Source organism: Triticum urartu, chromosome 2A (assembly GCF_056163025.1).
Source record: "Triticum urartu cultivar PI428250 chromosome 2A, HENAU_Tu73, whole genome shotgun sequence".
Lineage (NCBI taxonomy): Eukaryota > Viridiplantae > Streptophyta > Magnoliopsida > Poales > Poaceae > Triticum > Triticum urartu.
Window position 1 is genome coordinate 672,160,678 of NC_141874.1, and position 19,540 is coordinate 672,180,217.

The 19,540-nt window shown below is 46.5% G+C and overlaps 1 pseudogene; it reads right to left on the bottom strand.

Moving 5' to 3' along the window:
* Positions 1 to 2,641: 2,641 nt before the first annotated feature.
* LOC125540544 (phenylalanine ammonia-lyase pseudogene) lies at positions 2,642 to 18,442 on the bottom strand (annotated as a pseudogene).
* Positions 18,443 to 19,540: the final 1,098 nt, after the last annotated feature.

Sequence of the window (19,540 nt, forward strand, 5' to 3'; positions counted from 1 at the left end):
CTTATGATTTTAACAAACTATAAGGACCTATATGCAAGAGTACATGAGGTCACATTTCTAACAAACTCAAACAAAAACAAACTGTATATTCATAATCTATGGAAAATTCTACCCGAAAACGATGTATAATTTGTGTATGTTTAAGTTTAGATAAGTTAGATTTAAATTATTCAAATTATAACTTTTAGAAACATAAAAATAATTTAAAAAAAACAGATGATATAGTTCTCGGCCAGGGGCTACCAAGAGGCGCCATGTGGCGAGGCTATGCCCACGGCAAGGCCGTAGGCATACATGGAAAACTATGCCATCGGCTTTGCCGTCGGCATAGCTCTGCCATGTGGCAGCTCCTAATAAAAAAACAGATGATATTTATGCCGATGGCCGCCGTCAGGGCCGTCGGCATAGATTTGACGGCGTCAGCCCGCCATCTATCCCTGGGCCACGAGGGCCACCTCTATGCCGACGGCCTAACTATGCCTACGGCTGCCGTAGGCATAGATCGATATATGCCGACGGCCTTACTATGCCTACGGCTGCCGTCGGCATAGCTCCATCTATGCCTATGGCAGCCGTCGGCATAGATAAGGCCGTAGGCATATAAGGTACTTTTTTCATCCTATAACTGAAGTGTTCCTTGAAGCCGGCGGACTTGGGATCCAGATCGTATATCGGAAGGTCGCCGACACCATCTTCAGGCATTGCCATGGTGTAGTCTCTTGGCGCAGACATGGGAAGAGAGAACTCACTCTTGGCCTTCCATAAACGAACGACAGTTAGCGTGGGCAACAGATTTAAAACTACTAATAAATAAGTAATGGAGATACAGGAGCACAGGATCATGTGCTTACACAATTAAATATATGTGTCACAATGCAGCAGCTAATTACGTATTCATCACAGATTATACACATTTGGGTTGTAATACGGTTGAAATACTGCAGGAGGGGATATTCTGCGTATGGATCGCATAAGGGCAGGGAAATCCAATCGCATAAAGGTGGGGATGTGGGTACCTTACCTTGAGCGGGGAGGGATTTGGATGGGGGGCTTGGAGGAGGACGTCGCCGCCCAAGCAAGTCGCTGCTGTTGCCTGTTGGTGGCCCTGGTGACGCCGGCGAGCTCCATTGCATTGCATTGCATTGGAGGAGAAAGGAGCAGCCGGCCGGGCCTCTCTCCTCACGTCAGAGGAGCAAGGACCCAGGCAGTGAGAGGTGGCCTGCCACGCAGGAGAAGAGAAGAAGTCGTGCAGCCTCGCCGCGTCCAAGGTCACCAACGGGCGAAGCCACTGCGAGGGCCGCCTGCTCGCCTGCTCGAATTGCGGCCTCAAGGAGAGGAGGCGGTGGCTGTCGACGGTGGGGATGGGGGCGACGGCGGCAGCGGCGGAGGGAGAGGGAGAGGGAGGGAGATGAATCTGACTCCGCTCGCTCAGATGAATCGTCGGGAGAGGTTTCTCGATCCACTCAACAATCAATCCATCCATCCATCCATCAATGAATCAATCGCCCGCCCTCCCTCCCACGGTGGGGTCCGTTGATTTCTCATTGGTCCATTCCCACCTTCCACGGATCAAGCCCACACTCCGATCGATCCCAGCCGTCCTTTTAGATCCATCCAACAACACAAAGTTTTGTAGTTATATTGATGATTCAAGTCATGATAGCAAGCAACGGACCGGTCAACTACGACCTCCTTCGGGTCGGATTCCCCCGTCATGACTCACGTGCCGGTGTCCGGATTTCATGTATTCATGTTTATGGTGGCTATGGTAGGATCAACGAGGTAATTATTAGTTATGTACGGAGATGGTTGCACGCGGCATGTGCCTCACGAGTTCATGCGGATGCGGGGTTTGAATTTTCTCATGAAACAGGAACCCGGCGTACGGGCAGTACACACCGTGACCACGCATGCATGGCAGTGAAATTTGCTTTTTGAATCACACTTGGGGATACACTGAAAAGACATGCCAACCTTGGACATGTCGGGAGCATACTTCCTCTATTTTCTTCTTTGGGATAAAGTGCAAAATCAGTTTTAATAAGAAATAACATTGTTTTGTATAATAAGTACACGTTATCTACAAGTATGCACACATGTTACAGCTCTTGTGGGCGTGACAATATTCGAATGGACTCTCTAGATGGTTTTGTGAGTGCTCCTTGCCTTTCGTCTTGCAAGCTTATTTTGAATGCCCTTTAAATTACGTGTGAACCTCGTATTTTGGTTTCATGAACTTTTCTGCTGCCAAAAGAAAATATCTGTGTTCGGCCACCAACAAAGAAATAAAAATATTTATTTATCTAAAATATTTTCCTAGCGCAAAGTTAAGTCGGAGAACAACGTATTAAGTGCCTTATTACATTTCAGACTGAAATTGGTAAATAGAACACTTAAATAGGGATAACTGAATACAAGACTAAGAATTCGGAAAAAAGCCATCACATTGTGCTGATGGAACTAGCCACTACGGAGATACCACCGATCAGTACTCGCCACTGATCAACTCCATGAGAACATTACAAAACATCGACTTCAAAGGAAACCCAACTGAAAACACAACATTATTACTTATAAACTAAAAACATCTGAATCCTTCTTAACTCTGAAGCACACTATCTTCTCTTCAACTTCTCGTTCTTCAGCGGATAGGAAGGGGCTCACCGTTCCACTCCTTGAGACACTCCATCAGTGCGTCGACGTGCTTGCCCTTGTTCATGGCAACAAACACCTTGTCCACCTCTTCACCAGGAGACCTTGTCTTCTCCCCGGTCAAGTACTCTGTCCAAAGCTCCTTGCGCACGAACCGGTAGAGCGGGTATGTTGGGCATTCAATGATATGATTCGGCTGTGCGGCAGTACCGTTCTCCACGGCACTCCGAGCAGCCTCGACCTCCTTTGGCAGCACTGCACGGAGCTCTTGCTCGAACATGGCAAGTTTAGCAAACACTGATGTCTCCACATCCACTGGTAGAAAAAGGGCCTATAGTCCCGGTTCGTAAGGGCCTTTAGTCCCGGTTCCTGAACTGGGACTAAAGTGTCGGTACTAATACCCCGACCCTTTAGTCCCGGTTCAATCCATAACCGGGACTGATGGGCCTCCACGTGGGCAGTGCGCAGAGCCCAGGCAGGAGACCCTTTGGTCCCGGTTGGTGGCACCAACCGGGACCAATAGGCATCCACGCGTCAGCATTTCTGTGGATGGGGTTTTTGTTTCTTTTTTGAAAGGGGGGGGGGGTTGGGGGTTTTGGGGGGTTAATTTAGGTGTTTCATATATTGTGTTAGCTAGCTATAATTAATAGAGAGAAGTGTCCTCTCTTATGTCCGTGCTTGGTCGACGCTACGTACTATACATACGTATAGAGAGGACTAGACACGCTGGCTAGCTAGTAAGCAAACGAAGGAAACAGAAGATCGTCATGAACATATATGCATACAGAGAGAAGTGATATCGACCACCTCTCCTTCTCCGAGAGATTGATCGAACAACAAGTTCTCGTATATCTATCTGACACTACCGGCTACATATATACAATAATTATCTCTTACAAATATAATCATATGGACTCAGGTCAACATAGAATTCTCCGTCTTCAGGGATCACGTGGTCAAGAAAGAATGCCGCCAATTCCTCTTGAATTGCTCGCATGCGAGCTGGTGCTAGAAGTTCATCCCGCTTCCGAAACATCTAATTTAAAGAAGGGGGTCAATACATATATATATGTATGAATGAAACTCAACACAAATGATGGTAATAAAATAAAATTGTGAATGTTGTTATTTACGTACTTCATATTGTTCGTCAGTGTAGCACCGCTCACGGGTCGTGTGGCGGATGGACTCGCAAACATAGTATCCACAGAAATCATTCCTTATTCCTGCCACAACCACTTTACAAGAAATAGAGGTTAATCAAACTGATAAGCAAGAATGCCAAATGGTATTGATGAAACTAGCGCTTGAATGACTAGTAGATGCGCTTAAAATGCTACTATAGTTAGTACTTACTTTCGGGTGTCTAAATTGCAGCTCCTTCGGCAGTCCCGGAGCTTTTCTGGTGAATTTTCTCCAAACCCTGCCGGACAAAGAAAACAATTACTTGATATATCAGGAAATGAACAAAGTTGCTGATATGGTGGATAATGATCGATTTAACTTACTTCTCGAGTATTTGAGTCATGTCTGCATAGTCCTTGGGATCTTTTCGTCTTGAGTCTAAGACGGTTACTAGTCCCTGCTCAAGCTTAATATGTAGGAGAATATAGTGGAAACTGCACACGCATGCATAACTCATCAATTACATTACTATAACCTTGACTAATATATAAGGGAAACCGAATACGCACAAGACAGTAACACTCACTTGAAGTTGTAAGGAAAGAGTATTATATCTTTGTTTTGATTTATTATCAATGATTGTAGCATGCTGGCCTCGGTTTCTGCGGCATGAAATTTAACCTGAGTTGCATCTATGAGATATGTGTTAATGAACCCAATATCACCGACTTGTCTTTTCTTCAATTCGACGATCTTCAATCTGCATAATATAGTGAGGATGATAATAAATGCATGCAATGAAAGAGCTAAGCTATATAGAGAAACTTAATGACAGAAGTAGTACTACTTACAGACAGTAGCAGGTGACAGTTGCTTTATCGAGGGCCAATTGATTGAAAAACTGATAGAACTCCTCAAATGGAATAGGCAACAGATCAATTCCAACGAGGTCATGCTCCTTTTTAACTTTCACATACAAAGTACTCCTCCCCCCAGAGTCTCTGCAGATTTTCAAGTACCAATCATGCAATCTTCGCATCATCGTTGATAGAGATCTTTCATCTTTGACGAGAGGCTTCCCGTACTCGTATCTTTGTATCTGCATTTCCATGGGTTCATAATGTACTTCGTCGGGCAGGTAATCTGCAAGATTGCTATAACCGAGCACCATCCTCGGATCATTAGCGACGTTGTGGCTAGGCACCTTGAGCGGGGGGCATGATTGCTTCGCTTGTTCGTCGAGCTGGGCAATTTGTTTCCCAGCTCGTCGTTCTTTCAGCCTTTGATCACTGACAGTACTTCCCGACCGCTCCGCTTCGGCAAATTCCTTTCCAATAATGCGGTCATAGTTTCCTTTCGGCGGATTAGACTTCGGTGGTTTTGTCAGGGCAGCCAGAGTGCGCTTCACTTTCACCCGATCCACCTTCTCCTCCAGAGGTGGATGTTTCTTTGCTTTCACCCCTTCAAAGAAGTTCCTCACTTCTTCTCGCGCGATCTCGGCGTTCTCCTCCAGGGTCCTCTCATATGGTAACTTGTCTGGAGTCTTCAGAGAAGGACCGAATCTGTATGTCCTCCTGCCTCTGGTTGTACTGCTAGACGCCGACTGAGCAGACGGAGCGGTTGTTTTCTTTACATGCTTAAGAGGCGGAGGAGAAGGACTACGACGCGCCGGAGCAGCTGGAGCGGCGGCATGTCTCTTCCGCCCTTGCTGACGAGGCGGAGAAGGAGGAGGCTGGCTGCTCGAGCGCGTCGGCGCAGGCGGAGAAGGAGGCGGAGTGCCACCACGCGCCGGAGAAGGAGCCGGCCGAGGGCCCTGATCGTCACTCGCCGGAGGAGGAGGCGGTGGAGGCGGAGTGCCCTGACTTGCCGGAGGAGGAGGAGGAGGAGGAGGCGGAGGCGTCCAGTTCGGAAGGTTGATGAGATCCTTCCGCCATAGGCATGGAGTCTTCAGAGCAGACCCCAACCGAGTCTCCCCTTCACCGGTAGGGTGGTCAAGCTGGAGGTCCTCAAATCCCTCCGTTATCTCATCCACCATCACCCTAGCATATCCTTCTGGAATAGGCCGGCAGTGAAAAGTTGCGCCGGGTTCAATAGGATAAACAGAGCCAACAGCCGCCTTGACCTTCAAATTCATCCATTGCGTCATAAGGTGGCAATTTTGAGACTCCGTTATAGCATCCACGGGATAGCTGGCAGGAGCCGTCAAGGCATGCTCCGGCTGAAGCAGCTCGGTGGAAGCCACGCTGCTTCTGCGCTGAGATGGCGGGGTAGCTTCGGGGGAGGCTTCGGCAGTACGTTTGCTGCGATTTGCTTCTCGTTCCTCTATCGCGTCTACCCTTGCTTGCAGCGCCTGCATTTGGGTCTGCTACACTTTTTTCCTCCTCTCATGGGATTTGTAACCGCCTGCGTCCGGAAACCCAACCTTCCACGGAACGGAGCCTGGCGTTCCTCGTGTCCGTCCAGGGTGCTCAGGATTTCCGAGGGCCATTGTGAGCTCGTCGTTCTCTCTGTCTGGAAAGAACGTCCCTTCCTGCGTTGCTTTGATATACTGCTTAAGCTTACTGACTGGTATGTCCATTTGATCGTTCGTCCAAATGCACTTCCCTGTTACAGGGTCTAAGGTTCCGCCAGCCCCGAAGAACCAAGTCCGGCAACGGTCTGGCCAGTTAATTGTCTCTGGTTCGATCCCTTTATGAACCAGATCATTCTCAGTCTTGGACCACTTAGGCCGGGCTACGAGGTAGCCACCTGACCCCGTGCGATGGTGAAGCTTCTTCTTCGCAGCATTTTGCTTGTTTGTCGCCGACATCTTCTGACTCTTTTCCGATGTCTTGTGGGACACAAATGCGGGCCAGTGATCTCTGATCTTCTCATATCTGCCCTTGAATTCTGGTGTCTCATTATTTTCAACAAACTTATTCAGCTCTTTCTTCCACCTCCTGAATAGTTCTGTCATCCTCTTCAGAGCAAAAGACTTGATTAATTTCTCTTTAACTAGGTTCTCTGGATTATCCTCAGGCGGTAGGGTGAAATTTGACTTCAGCTCAGTTCAAAGATCATTTTTCTGCATATCATTGACATAAGAAACCTCAGGGTCTTCTGTAGCTGGCTTAAACCATTGCTGGATGCTTATCGGGATCTTGTCCCTAACCAGAACCCCGCACTGAGCAACAAATGCGCTCTTTGTCCGGAGGGGCTCAATAGGTTGGCCGTCGGGCGCGATTGCTATGATCTCAAACTTTTCATCCGAGCTCAACTTTTTCTTCGGGCCTCGTCTCTTTACCGAAGTTGTGCTCGATCCGGAGGGCTAGAAAAAAGAACAAAGACTTAATTAATATGTGTACATACCAAAACAATGAATGCATCAATCAGCTAGTCAGCATAGGCTTAACTAATATATATACCTGGCCGGACTCGGTTCGGTGACCGGAGCCGTCATCACGGTCTCCTTCTTGCACCGGAATTGGGTCACCGGAGCCGTCCTCATGTTCTTCTTCTTGCACCGGCATTAGGTCACCGTAGCCAGCTTGTTCACCCTCTCCTTCCAGACCATTGGTTTCGTTGAGAAACAACGAGATGGCATCACTTCCTTCTGCGATTATGTCCCTCAACAACGCTTCTTTTATTGCTTCGTCTAGGGCGGTGTCCATAGTTTCTACAAATATTTACAACATGGCAATTATTATTCAAACATGACAGATGGATATATTAGTGCCAAACGTAGAACTAGCTACCTAATCATAGTAAGCTATCGGGAGGGGATATATATCAACAAAGACGACACTACATCTATGTCCCTCGACGACCCTCGTTCCCGATAAAAAAAAGAGGAAGAAGAAGAAAAAAAGAGGAGAAGAAAGAATAGAGGAGAAGAACTCCTCTATTCTTTCTTCTCCTCTTTTTTTTCTTCTTCCTCTTCTTTTTTTATCCTCTTCTTCCTCTCATGTTCGAGAGGATCGCCGAGGGGTCGGGAGGTTGCCTAGTGTCAAAGGATTCAACAAAACCATGTCTTCATCATTAGGCGAAAGTAACATGTGCATGATGGTACGAAGCTCTTCAAAGTTGTTCTGGAACGGAGTCCCAGATAGGATAATTCGCTTTTTGGTACAAAGTTCAGAAAGAGCCTTCCGAATATCGCTATTTGGAAGGCCTTTGCTGAATTCGTACCAAAAGGCGGATTATTCTATCCGGGACTCCATTCCAGAACAACTTTGCAGAACCTCGTACCAACATGCCCTGGTTACTTCCGGCTAATGATGAAGGCATGGATTTCTTCAATACTTTGACACTAGGAAACCTCTCTCGACCCCTCGGCGATCCTCGACCCCTCGAACCCTCGACGACCCTGAAACCCTCGACCCCTAGACGACCCTCTTCTTCCTCTCATGTTCGAGAGGATCGCCGAGGGGTCGGGAGGTTGCCTAGTGTCAAAGGATTCAACAAAACCATGTCTTCATCATTAGGCGAAAGTAACATGTGCATGATGGTACGAAGCTCTTCAAAGTTGTTCTGGAACGGAGTCCCGGATAGGATAATTCGCTTTTTGGTACAAAGTTCAGAAAGAGCCTTCCGAATATCGCTATTTGGAAGGCCTTTGCTGAATTCGTACCAAAAGGCGGATTATTCTATCCGGGACTCCATTCCAGAACAACTTTGCAGAACTTCGTACCAACATGCCCAGGTTACTTGCGGCTAATGATGAAGGCATGGATTTCTTCAATACTTTGACACTAGGAAACCTCTCTCGACCCCTCGGCGATCCTCGACCCCTCGAACCCTCGACGACCCTGAAACCCTCGACCCCTAGACGACCCTCTTCTTCCTCTCATGTTCGAGTGGATCGCCGAGGGGTCGGGAGGTTGCCTAGTGTCAAAGGATTCAACAAAACCATGTCTTCATCATTAGGCGAAAGTAACATGTGCATGATGGTACGAAGCTCTTCAAAGTTGTTCTGGAACGGAGTCCCAGATAGGATAATTCACTTTTTGGTACAAAGTTCAGAAAGAGCCTTCCAAATATCGCTATTTGGAAGGCCTTTGCTAAATTCATACCAAAAGGCGGATTATTCTATCCGGGACTCCATTCCAGAACAATTTTGCAGAACTTCGTACCAACATGCCCTGGTTACTTCCGGCTAATGATGAAGGCATGGATTTCTTCAATACTTTGACACTAGGAGAAGAAGAAAGGAATAGCTAGAGGAGAAGATCGAAGAAAAAAAAGAAGAAAAAAAAGAGGAGAAGAAGAAAGGAATATATTCTATTTTCTCTTCTTCTCCACTATTCCTTTCTTCTTCTCCTCTTCTTTTTCTTCTTTTTTCTTCTTCTTATTTATTTCTCCTCTTCTTTTCGGTAGAGGAAACCCTAAATAGCAAGTATCGTGGGTGTGAGATACATGTGGTCGTCGGTGTCGGACACTACATCCACGTCCCACAAGTGACGTGGGCGTCGAAGCCCGCGCCACTTGTGGGATGTGGATGTAGTGTCCGACACCGATGGTACATGTATCTCACACCGACGATACTTTTTATTTAGGGTTTCTCCTCTACCGCTCGACGACCCTCGTTCCCGATAAAATAAAGAGTAAGAAGAAGAAGAAAAAAGAAGAGAAGAAAGAATAGAGGAGAAGACTTCCTCTTCTTCCTCTCCTCTTCTTCTCCCTCTTCTTTCCCTTCTTCCTCGCCTCTCTCATGAATGTCCGACGTTCTCGACCCCCCCCCCCCACGTGTCGAAGAAAAAAAAGAAGAAAAAATAGGAGAAGAAGAAAGGAATAGAGGAGAAAAGAGAAAATAGAATATATATTCTATTTTTCTCTTCTTCTCCTCTATTCCTTTCTTCTTCTCCTCTTCTTTTTCTTCTTTTTTCTTCTTCTTATTTATTTCTCCTCGTCTTCCTCTCCCCTCTCGGCGACCCTAGACCCCCTCTCGACCCTCGACCCCTAGGCGACCATCGACCCCTCTCTTTTTTTTCTTCCTCTTCTTTTTTATCCTCTTCTTCCTCTACCGCTCGGCAACCCTCAACGACCCTCGTTCCCGATAAAAAAAAGAGGAAGAAGAAGAAAAAAAAGAGGAGAAGAAAGAATAGAGGAGAATAGAGGAGATCTTCTCCTCTATTCTTTCTTCTCCTCTTTTTTCTTTTCTTATTCCTCTTCTTTTTTTATCCTCTTCCTCCTCTCATGTTCGACGACCCTCGACCCCTCGGCGACCCTAGACCCCCTCTCGACCCCCTCTTCTTCTCCCTCTTCTAATTCATTGTTCATATGAATATACAAACATTTTCATATTTACAATAATTAATTCACCAAAAAAAATCTATGAACAGAAAAAAAATCCTAATTTTTCTAAAAAACTATCTTTTGCATATATACATGAACATATATATATACACAGAGAACATATATACATATATATATATAAAACAAGCATATATATGAAAAAAGCATATATATGAAAAAATGCTAGCTAGGGAGGGCGCCGGCCGGACCAGGAGGACCGCGGAGTCGGCGGCGAGGATGGCGACGGGGCAGTGGGCGCGCGCTTGGGGTAGGGGGCGCGGGCGACGGCGACGGCGGGCCGGGGCGGTGGGCGGCGGGCAAGGGGCCGGCGCGGGCGACGGCGAGGGCGGGACGGGGCGGTGCGCGTTGGGGCAGGGACGCGGGCGACGGCGACGGGGGCGGGCCGGGGCGGCGCGCGTCGGGGCAGGGGCGCAGGCGACGGCGACGATGGGGGCGGGCCGGGGCGGGCGGCGTCGGGACAGCCTGGCGGCGTCGGCGTCGTCAGGGGCGGCAACTGCAAGATGAGAGTGAAAAATTTCAAAGTGTGGCCTTATATAGCAGAGGCTTTAGTCTCGGTTCGGGGCAGCAACCGGGACTAAAGGGGGGCATTAGTCCCGGTTGGTGCCACCAATCGAGACCAAAGGCCTCTTTTCGGCAGCCCAAAGGGCGGGAAGCAAAGGCCATTGGTCCCGGTTGGTGGCACCAACCGGGACTAAAGGGGGGGGGGCAATGGTCATGGTTGGCGCCACGAACAGTGACCAATGCCCCCTTTAGTCCCGGTTGGTGCCACCAACCGGGACCAATGGCCTTGTGCTGCCCCGCGCCCAAAAGTTTAGTCCCACATCGCTAGCTGAAGGGCGCCGGCATTGGTTTATAAGCCCTGGTGTTCCTCCCCATTCGAGCTCCTCTCTAATGCAGGCTTTCGGGCCTAAACTTGCTACTGACTGTGGGCCTATTGGGCCTTCTGCGGGCCTGAATCCTGGCCCATGTAGGGTTTCTAGTTGTATTCAAGCCGTGGAGGCCCAGTAGGAGGCATTTTTTTTGGTTTTTTCTTTTTTATTTCTACATTTTTTTGGTTTTTTATTTTTTTATTTCTACTTAAAACTAAATACTTATAGTTTTTTAGTGATTTCTTTTTGCTTTTAGGTCACAAAAATTATAAACTTTCTGTTAGTGCCATTAGTTTTAAATTTTGAATAGTTTAAATTTGAATTTTTAAAAATTTGTGTGAATCACTAGTTTATGAATAACTTTACTATAAAAATAGAATTTTTTTCTATTTATTTTTTATTTATACTTACAACTAAATACTTATAGTTTTTTAGTGATTTATTTTTGATTTTAGGTCACAAAAATTATAAACTTTCTGTTAGTGCCATTAGTTTTAAAATTTTGATTAGTTTAAATTTGAATTTTATAAAATTTGTGTGAATCACTAGTTTATGAATAACTTTACTATAAAAATAGAATTTTTTTCTTCTTTGCTATTTATTTTTTATTTATACTTACAATTAAATACTTATAGTTTGATTTCAGGTCACAAAAATTATATTGTTTTTGCTATTGAAGAATATTATAGTTTTATTTTAGTTGATCATAACATAATATTTTAATTGATTGTTTTTATTTTCATAAAAGTTTTGTAGTTCATTCTGTTTGCTATTAATTCATTCTTTGAGCTAAATGACTCTGAAATTGGAAAGCATTTCAAAATGAACTCTGAAAAGGTTGAAAGTTGGCATGGTATCATCATTTCACCCACATAGCATGTTCCAAAAAGTAGAGAGGTTACGACAAAAACTTGATGCATTTCGTGTACAAAATGGACAATCACTTTCGAAGTATCAAAGTTTCGAACCATAAGACATGAAAGCATTTCAAATGAACTCTGAAAAAGTTGAAAGTTGGGATGATATCATAATTTCACCCACATAGCATGTGCATGTACAAAACGGACAATGGTAGCATGTTCGTCCGTTACAAATTTTGCATGGTATCATCATAATAGTTGCGGGAGAAAGTCTTCACTTTTTCTTCGCTTGTGTCATTTGCTTATTGCGCCGTAACCATGGATAATCTTCATTGTTTATCAGGATGCTTGGGTCAGCCTTGACATTGAAGGGAGGAATTTCATGAAACTTTTCATAATCTTCAGACATGTCTGTCTTGCCGTCCACTCCCAGGATGTCCCTTTTTCCTGAAATAACTATGTGGCGCTTTGGCTCATCGTATGATGTATTGGCTTCCTTATCTTTTCTTTTTCTCGGTTTGGTAGACATGTCCTTCACATAGACAACCTGTGCCACATCATTGGCTAGGACGAATGGTTCGTCAGTGTACCCAAGATTTTTCAGATCCACTGTTGTCATTCCGTACTATGTGTCTACCTGTACCCCGCCGCCTAACAGATTGACCCATTTGCACTTAAACAAAGGGACCTTAAAATCAGGTCCGTAGTCAAGTTCCCATATGTCCACTATGTAACCATAATATGTGTCCTTTCCGCTCTCGGTTGCTGCATCAAAGCGGACATCGCTGTTTTGGTTGGTGCTCTTTTGATCTTGGGCGATCGTGTAAAATGTATTCCCATTTATCTCGTATCCTTTGTAAGTCAATACAGTCAAAGATGGTCTCCTGGACAACAAGTACAACTCATCACAAACAGTGTTGTCACCTCCGAGACGTGTTTCCAACCAACTGCTGAAAGTCCTGATGTGTTCACATGTAATCCAGTCGTCGCATTGCTCCGGGTGTTTGGAGCGCAGACTGTTCTTGTGTTCATCGACATACGGGGTCACCAAGGTAGAGTTCTATAGAACTGTGTAGTGTGCTTGAGACCAAGAATATCCGTCCCTGCATATTATTGAGTCTCTTCCAAGAGTACCTTTTCCAGTCAGTCTCCCCTCATACCGCGATTTACGGAGACCTATCTTGTTAAGGCCAGGAATGAAGTCAACACAAAACCCGATAACATCCTCTGTTTGATGGCCCATGGAGATGCTTCCTTCTGGCCTAGCGCGGTTATGGACATATTTCTTTAGGACTCCCATGAACCTCTTAAAGGGGAACATATTGTATAGAAATACGGGCCCAGGATGACAATCTCGTCGACTAGATGAACTAGGACGTGCGTCATGATATTGAAGAAGGATGGTGGGAACACCAGCTCGAAACTGACAAGACATTGCGCCACATCACTCCTTAGCCTTGGTACGATTTCTGGATCGATCACCTTCTGAGAGATTGCATTGAGGAATGCACATAGCTTCACAATGGCTAATCGGACGTTTTCCGGTAGAAGCCCCCTCAATGCAACCGGAAGCAGTTGCGTCATAATCACGTGGCAGTCATGAGACTTTAGGTTTTGAAACTTTTTCTCTGGCATATTTATTATTCCCTTTATATTCGACGAGAAGCCAGTCGTGACCTTCATACTGAGCAGGCATTCAAAGAAGATTTCTTTCTCTTCTTTCGTAAGAGCGTAGCTGGCAGGACCTTTATACTGCTTCGGAGGCATGCCGTCTTTTTCGTGCAAACGTTGCAGGTCCTCCCGTGCCTCAGGTGTATCTTTTGTCTTCCCATACACGTCCAAGAAGCCTAACAGGTTCACGCAAAGGTTCTTTGTCACGTGCATCACGTCGATTGAGGAGCGGACCTCTAGGTCTTTCTAGTAGGGTAGGTCCCAAAATATAGATTTCTTCTTCCACATGGGTGCGTGTCCCTCAGCATCATTCGGAACAGCTAGTCCACCGGGACCCTTTCCAAAGATTACGTAGTGTAAATCATTGACCATAGCAAGCACGTGATCACCGGTGCGCATGGCGGGCTTCTTCCGGTGATCTGCCTCGCCTTTGAAATGCTTGCCTTTCTTTCGACATTGATGGTTGGTCGGAAGAAATCGACGATGGCCCAGGTACACATTCTTCCTGCATTTGTCCAGGTATATACTTTCAGTGTCATCTAAACAGTGCGTGCATGCGTGGTATCCTTTGTTTGTCTGTCCTGAAAGGTTACTGAGAGCGGGCCAATCGTTGATGGTCACGAACAGCAACGCCTTAAGGTTAAATTCCTCCTGTCTGTGCTCATCCCACGTACGTACACCGTTTCCATTCCATAGCTGTAAAAGTTCTTCAACTAATGGCCTTAGGTACACATCAATTTCGTTGCCGGGTTGCTTAGGGCCTTGGATGAGAACTGGCATCATAATGAACTTTCGCTTCATGCACATCGAAGGAGGAAGGTTATACATACATAGAGTCACGGGCCAGGTGCTGTGATTGCTGCTCTGCTCCCCGAAAGGATTAATGCCATCCGCGCTTAAAGCAAACCATACATTCCTTGGGTCCTTTGCAAACTCATCCCAGTACTTTCTCTCGATTTTTCTCCACTACGACCCGTCAGCGGGTGCTCTCAACTTCCCATCTTTCTTTCGGTTCTCACTGTGCCATGGCATCAACTTGGCATGCTCTTCGTTTCTGAACAGACGTTTCAACCGTGGTATTATAGGAGCATACCACATCACCTTCGCAGGAACCCTCTTCCTGAGGGGTTCACCGTCAACATCACCAGGGTCATCTCGTCTGATCTTATACTGCAACGCACCGCATACCGGGCATGCGTTCAGATCCTTGTATGCACCGCGGTAGAGGATGCAGTCATTAGGGCATGCATGTATCTTCTCCACCTCCAATCCTAGAGGGCATACGACCTTCTTTGCTGCGTATGTACTGTCGGGCAATTCGTTATCCTTTGGAAGCTTCTTCTTAAATATTTTCAGTAGCTTCTCAAATCCTTTATCAGCCACAGCATTCTCTGCCTTCCACTGCAGCAATTCTAGTATGGTACCGAGCTTTGTGTTGCCATCTTCGCAATTGGGGTATAACCCTTTTTTGTGATCCTCTAACATGCGATCGAACTTCAGCTTCTCCTTTTGACTAATGCATTGCGTCCTTGCATCGACAATGATCCGGCGGAGATCATCATCATCAGGCACATCGTCTGGTTCCTCTTGATCTTCAGCAGCTTCACCCGTGGCAGCATCATTGGGCACATCGTCTGGTTCCTCTTGATCTTCACCAACTCCCCCCGTTGCAGCATCACCGTATTCAGGGAGCACATAGTTGTCATCGTACTCTTCTTCTTCGCCGTCTTCCATCATAACCCCTATTTCTCCGTGCCTCGTCCAAACATTATAGTGTGGCATGAAACCCTTGTAAAGCAGGTGGGAGTGAAGGATTTTCCGGTTAGAGTAAGACCTCGTATTCCCACATTCAGTGCATGGACAACACATAAAACCATTCTGCTTGTTTGCCTCAGCCGCGAGAAACTCATGCACGCCCTTAATGTACTCGCGGGTGTGTCTGTCACCGTACATCCATTGCCGGTTCATCTGCGTGCATTATATATAATTAAGTGTCCAAATTAATAGAAGTTCATCATCACATTAAAACCAAAGTGCATACATAGTTCTCATCTAACAACATATAGCTCTCCAGAGCATCTAATTAATTAAACCATACATTGAAACTATGTAAAACATTTCAATGCGAAAACAAATGCGATCATAATCGCAACCAAGGTAACAATTGATCCAACGGCATAATGATACCAAGCCTCGGTATGAATGGCATATTTTCTAATCTTTCTAATCTTCAAGCGCATTGCATCCATCTTGATCTTGTGATCATCGACGACATCCGCAACATGCAACTCCAATATCATCTTCTCCTCCTCAATTTTTTTTATTTTTTCCTTCAACAAATTGTTTTCTTCTTCAACTAAATTTAACCTCTCGACAATAGGGTCGGTTGGCATTTCCGATTCACATACATCCTAGATAAATAAAATCTATGTCACGTTGGTCGGCATAATTTTCATAAACAATAAATGAACCAATAGTTATAAAGATAATATACATACCAAATCCGAATCATAGACAGGACGAGGGCCGACGGGGGCGCATACCAAAACCATCGCACTATATAAGATGCAATAAAAAATGTAAGAAAATGATACAAGTATCTATCTAAACATACAAGTAAGAATATTTTTCCTTTCAGAAAGAAGATAAGAACAAGAGGCTCACCACGGTGGTGTCGGTGATGAGATCGGCGCGGGTGATCGACGGCGGTGAAGACGGGGACGGGGCGTGACGGACCGCTAAATCTAGACAAATCTCGAGGAAAATGGAGCTTGGAGGTCGAGCTTCGAGAGGAGAAAGCTTAAGTAGTGTGGCTCGGGCATTCCATCGAACACCTCATGTGCATAGGAGGTGAGCTAGAGCACCACAAAGCCCTCTCCCCCTCGGTCAGAAAAAACAGAGCACTATGCTCTGCTCTTGCGCGAGGGGGTATATATAGGCACCTCATTGGTCCCAGTTGGTGGCATGAACCGGGACTAAAGGGGAGCCTTTGGTCCCGGTTCAAGCCACCAACCGGGACCAATGGTGGTGGGCCAGGAGCGAGGCCCATTGGTCCCGGTTCGTCCCACCAACCGGGACCAAAAGGTCCAGACGAACCGGGACCAATGGCCCACGTGGCCCGGCCGGCCCCCTGGGCTCACGAACCGGGACCAATGGCCACATTGGTCCCGGTTCTAGACTGAACCGGGACTAATGGGCTGAGCCGGCCTGGACCATAGCCCTGTTTTCTACTAGTGATCGCGCTCGGCCTCACCATTGGCCAAGGCATTCTCCACGAGGACTGCATGCATCTTCTGCATTGATGGGTCGACTGTGAGCAACAAGTCCTTCTCGCAAAAGCGCGCGTTTTGGAGATGATCATTGTTGTTGGTGACCAATGTCTTCCTAGCCACCATCTTCACACAACTCTTGACAACATTCTTGACATTCTCCTCAAGGTGGCGGAGGTCTATAGCCTGACACAATGCGACCAAGAATGTCGAGGACATGAGCTTCAATATCTCAATGGCCTCGGCGGTCTTTCTGGAGGAGATCAGACCGAGAGAGTTGACACCTTGGTTGTGTTGCTCTGCACTTTGGACATGGTTAGTCACAGGGTTACCCAAGAATTGGAGCTCGGAGCAGTATGAGGCCATTGCAATCTCGACACCCTTGAAGCCATAGTCCAAGCTCAGGTTACGCCCGCCGGAGAGGTTGGAAGGCAAACCATTGTTGTAGAAGTCGTTCACTAGCTCTGAGAACTGTGCAAACATGAGCTTGCCTATAGCAGCAATGGCAAGCCTGGTGTTGTCCATGGACACACCAATGGGTGTGCCCTGGAAGTTTCCACAATGGATAGCCTTGCCACGGGAGACGTCGATGAGTGGGTTGTTGTTGACAGAGTTGATCTCCCGCTCAATCGACTTGGTGGCAGAACGGATGACCTCAATCTGAGGGCCAAGCCACTGCGGCGACGTGCGGAGTGCATACATATCTTGCTTCGGCTTCATTGGTGTGTCAAGCTCGTCGAGCTTCTTCTTGAGCATCATGTAGGAGCTCCCTTCAAGAATGTGCTCCATGATGGCGGCGGCCTCGATCTGTCCAGGGTGGTGCTTCAGCTTGTGGGTCAAGTGATCGGTGTACTCCGGGTTGCCTTTCATGACCTCACAGAAGACGGCTGACAGGACCTCGGCAAGGAGACCAAGGACGTTAGCCTCGAAAAGCACCATGGATGCAAGCCCTGAGCCCACCGCCGTGTTGTTCAGCATTGCAAGCCCTTCCTTGGGCTGCAGCTCGAAGAAGCCATGTTGGATGCCGGCGATCTTGAATGCCTCCGCGGCATTAACCTTGGTGCCATCCGGAGTTGTGGCCATGCAGTTTGGGCTGCCGGTTACCAGGCCCGCAATATAGGAAAGCGGGACGAGGTCACCGGACGCAGTGAGGGTGCCCCGGAGAGGTAGGCATGGTGTCACGTTGGTGTTGAGAAGTGTGATGATTGTCTCGAGGATCTCGAAGCGCACGCCAGAATATCCCTGGAGCAAGGTATTGACACGGACGAGCATCGCCGCTCTCGTCGCCGCAGCAGGCAAAACATGGCCGTCTTTGCCGGTGCCGAAGGCTCCCGCATTAAAGCATCTTGTAACAGACAAGAATACATAGAGACGATCAAGAAGTGAAATATAGTAGTATAAACTTTTCCTGGATTAGTTTGTACTTGACGAGCTCCCTCTGGAGAGCGCTGACCTCCTTGGTGGTCCGGTGGGAGGTGGCGTCACCGTAGTAGCTGTCGGTGCCGTTGGTCATGCTGTTCATGACCTAGTCGCTGCTCTCCTTGACGCGGCCGCGGGCGGAGTCGTCGAGCTCCACCCTGGTCACGGCGCTGGCAGCCACTGCCGCGACCATGCCGACGGTCAGGCTGGTGCCCTCCATGGTCACCACGGGCCTACGGTACTCCTCAACCATGCGCTTGACCGCATCCAAATGGCTCCCCGAGAGTTCCTACATGGCATCCAAAAGTGCTAAAGCAAGCAAGCTAGCTAGCTAGATTCTCGAAGGACTTGTCATGGGGAGGAAGATATATTAGCTGGAGAGGAAGCTGAGGCTTTTCTTGGAGGGAATGGAGGGAGGGGACGGGTTAAGTAGGCAGCGCAGCAGAGTAGGTAGGTGCGAGAGTGAGGATTATTACTATTGTTATATTTGGCCAAAAAGGGTTTAGTATTAATCCGCCCCGCTGAGTACATATGTATTTTTTTTATTTCTTCTGCGTACATATGTACTCCGTATTAACTACCATGCATTTTACGTGAAGAGTTGTTGAGCTCACCGATGGAATGAGATGTGTACACTCTAATGTGGACCTGTTGCTGGTTGCTGCTGGTTGCTGAAGGGGGCGTCACCTAATTGATACTTTCTCCGTCTGGAAATACTTGTCATCAAAATGAATAAAAGAAAATCTATCTAGACATATTTTAGTTATAAATACATTCCTTTTTATCAATTTTGATAACAAGTATTTTCGAACGGAGGGAGTACGAGAAATGCTGAAGTACGGGTTATGGGCGTGCAAAATATACTAAGTGGGTGATGCCCCGCACGTTCAAAACAAATGTATAAATAGATGCTGAAAAACTAAAACTATTATGATTTTTTTTTAAGAATGATCTCAGTTTATATTTTAAAAACAATAAAGCATACAAAGAATGTGGTAAAAATATATTGTATAAAAAGAGAAAAATGTTGGATTGAAGTCAACGGGGTGCCTACATAAAAGTGTATAAGATGACCTGCATATATTTGCTCCAAGCCGTGGCATCTATGCCCACACAAAAATTAATTAGTGAAACAAATTGACACGCACGATTGTTGAGGCAGCACGATTGCATGGTTCGATTAGTGCATAAATTGTAACTTATGACCACATGCATGACTTCATGATGTGGCATAGTTGCAAGAAGAAGAAAAATAAGTAATTGGTTGCATCTATTCCCTCTGTCTAGGTGTATAAGCCACCTTACGAAAACCAAATAATCCCAAAACACTTAGGCGTGGTGCATTAACTCCTACCTCGTTTCTAGTTTCTTGACATATCAA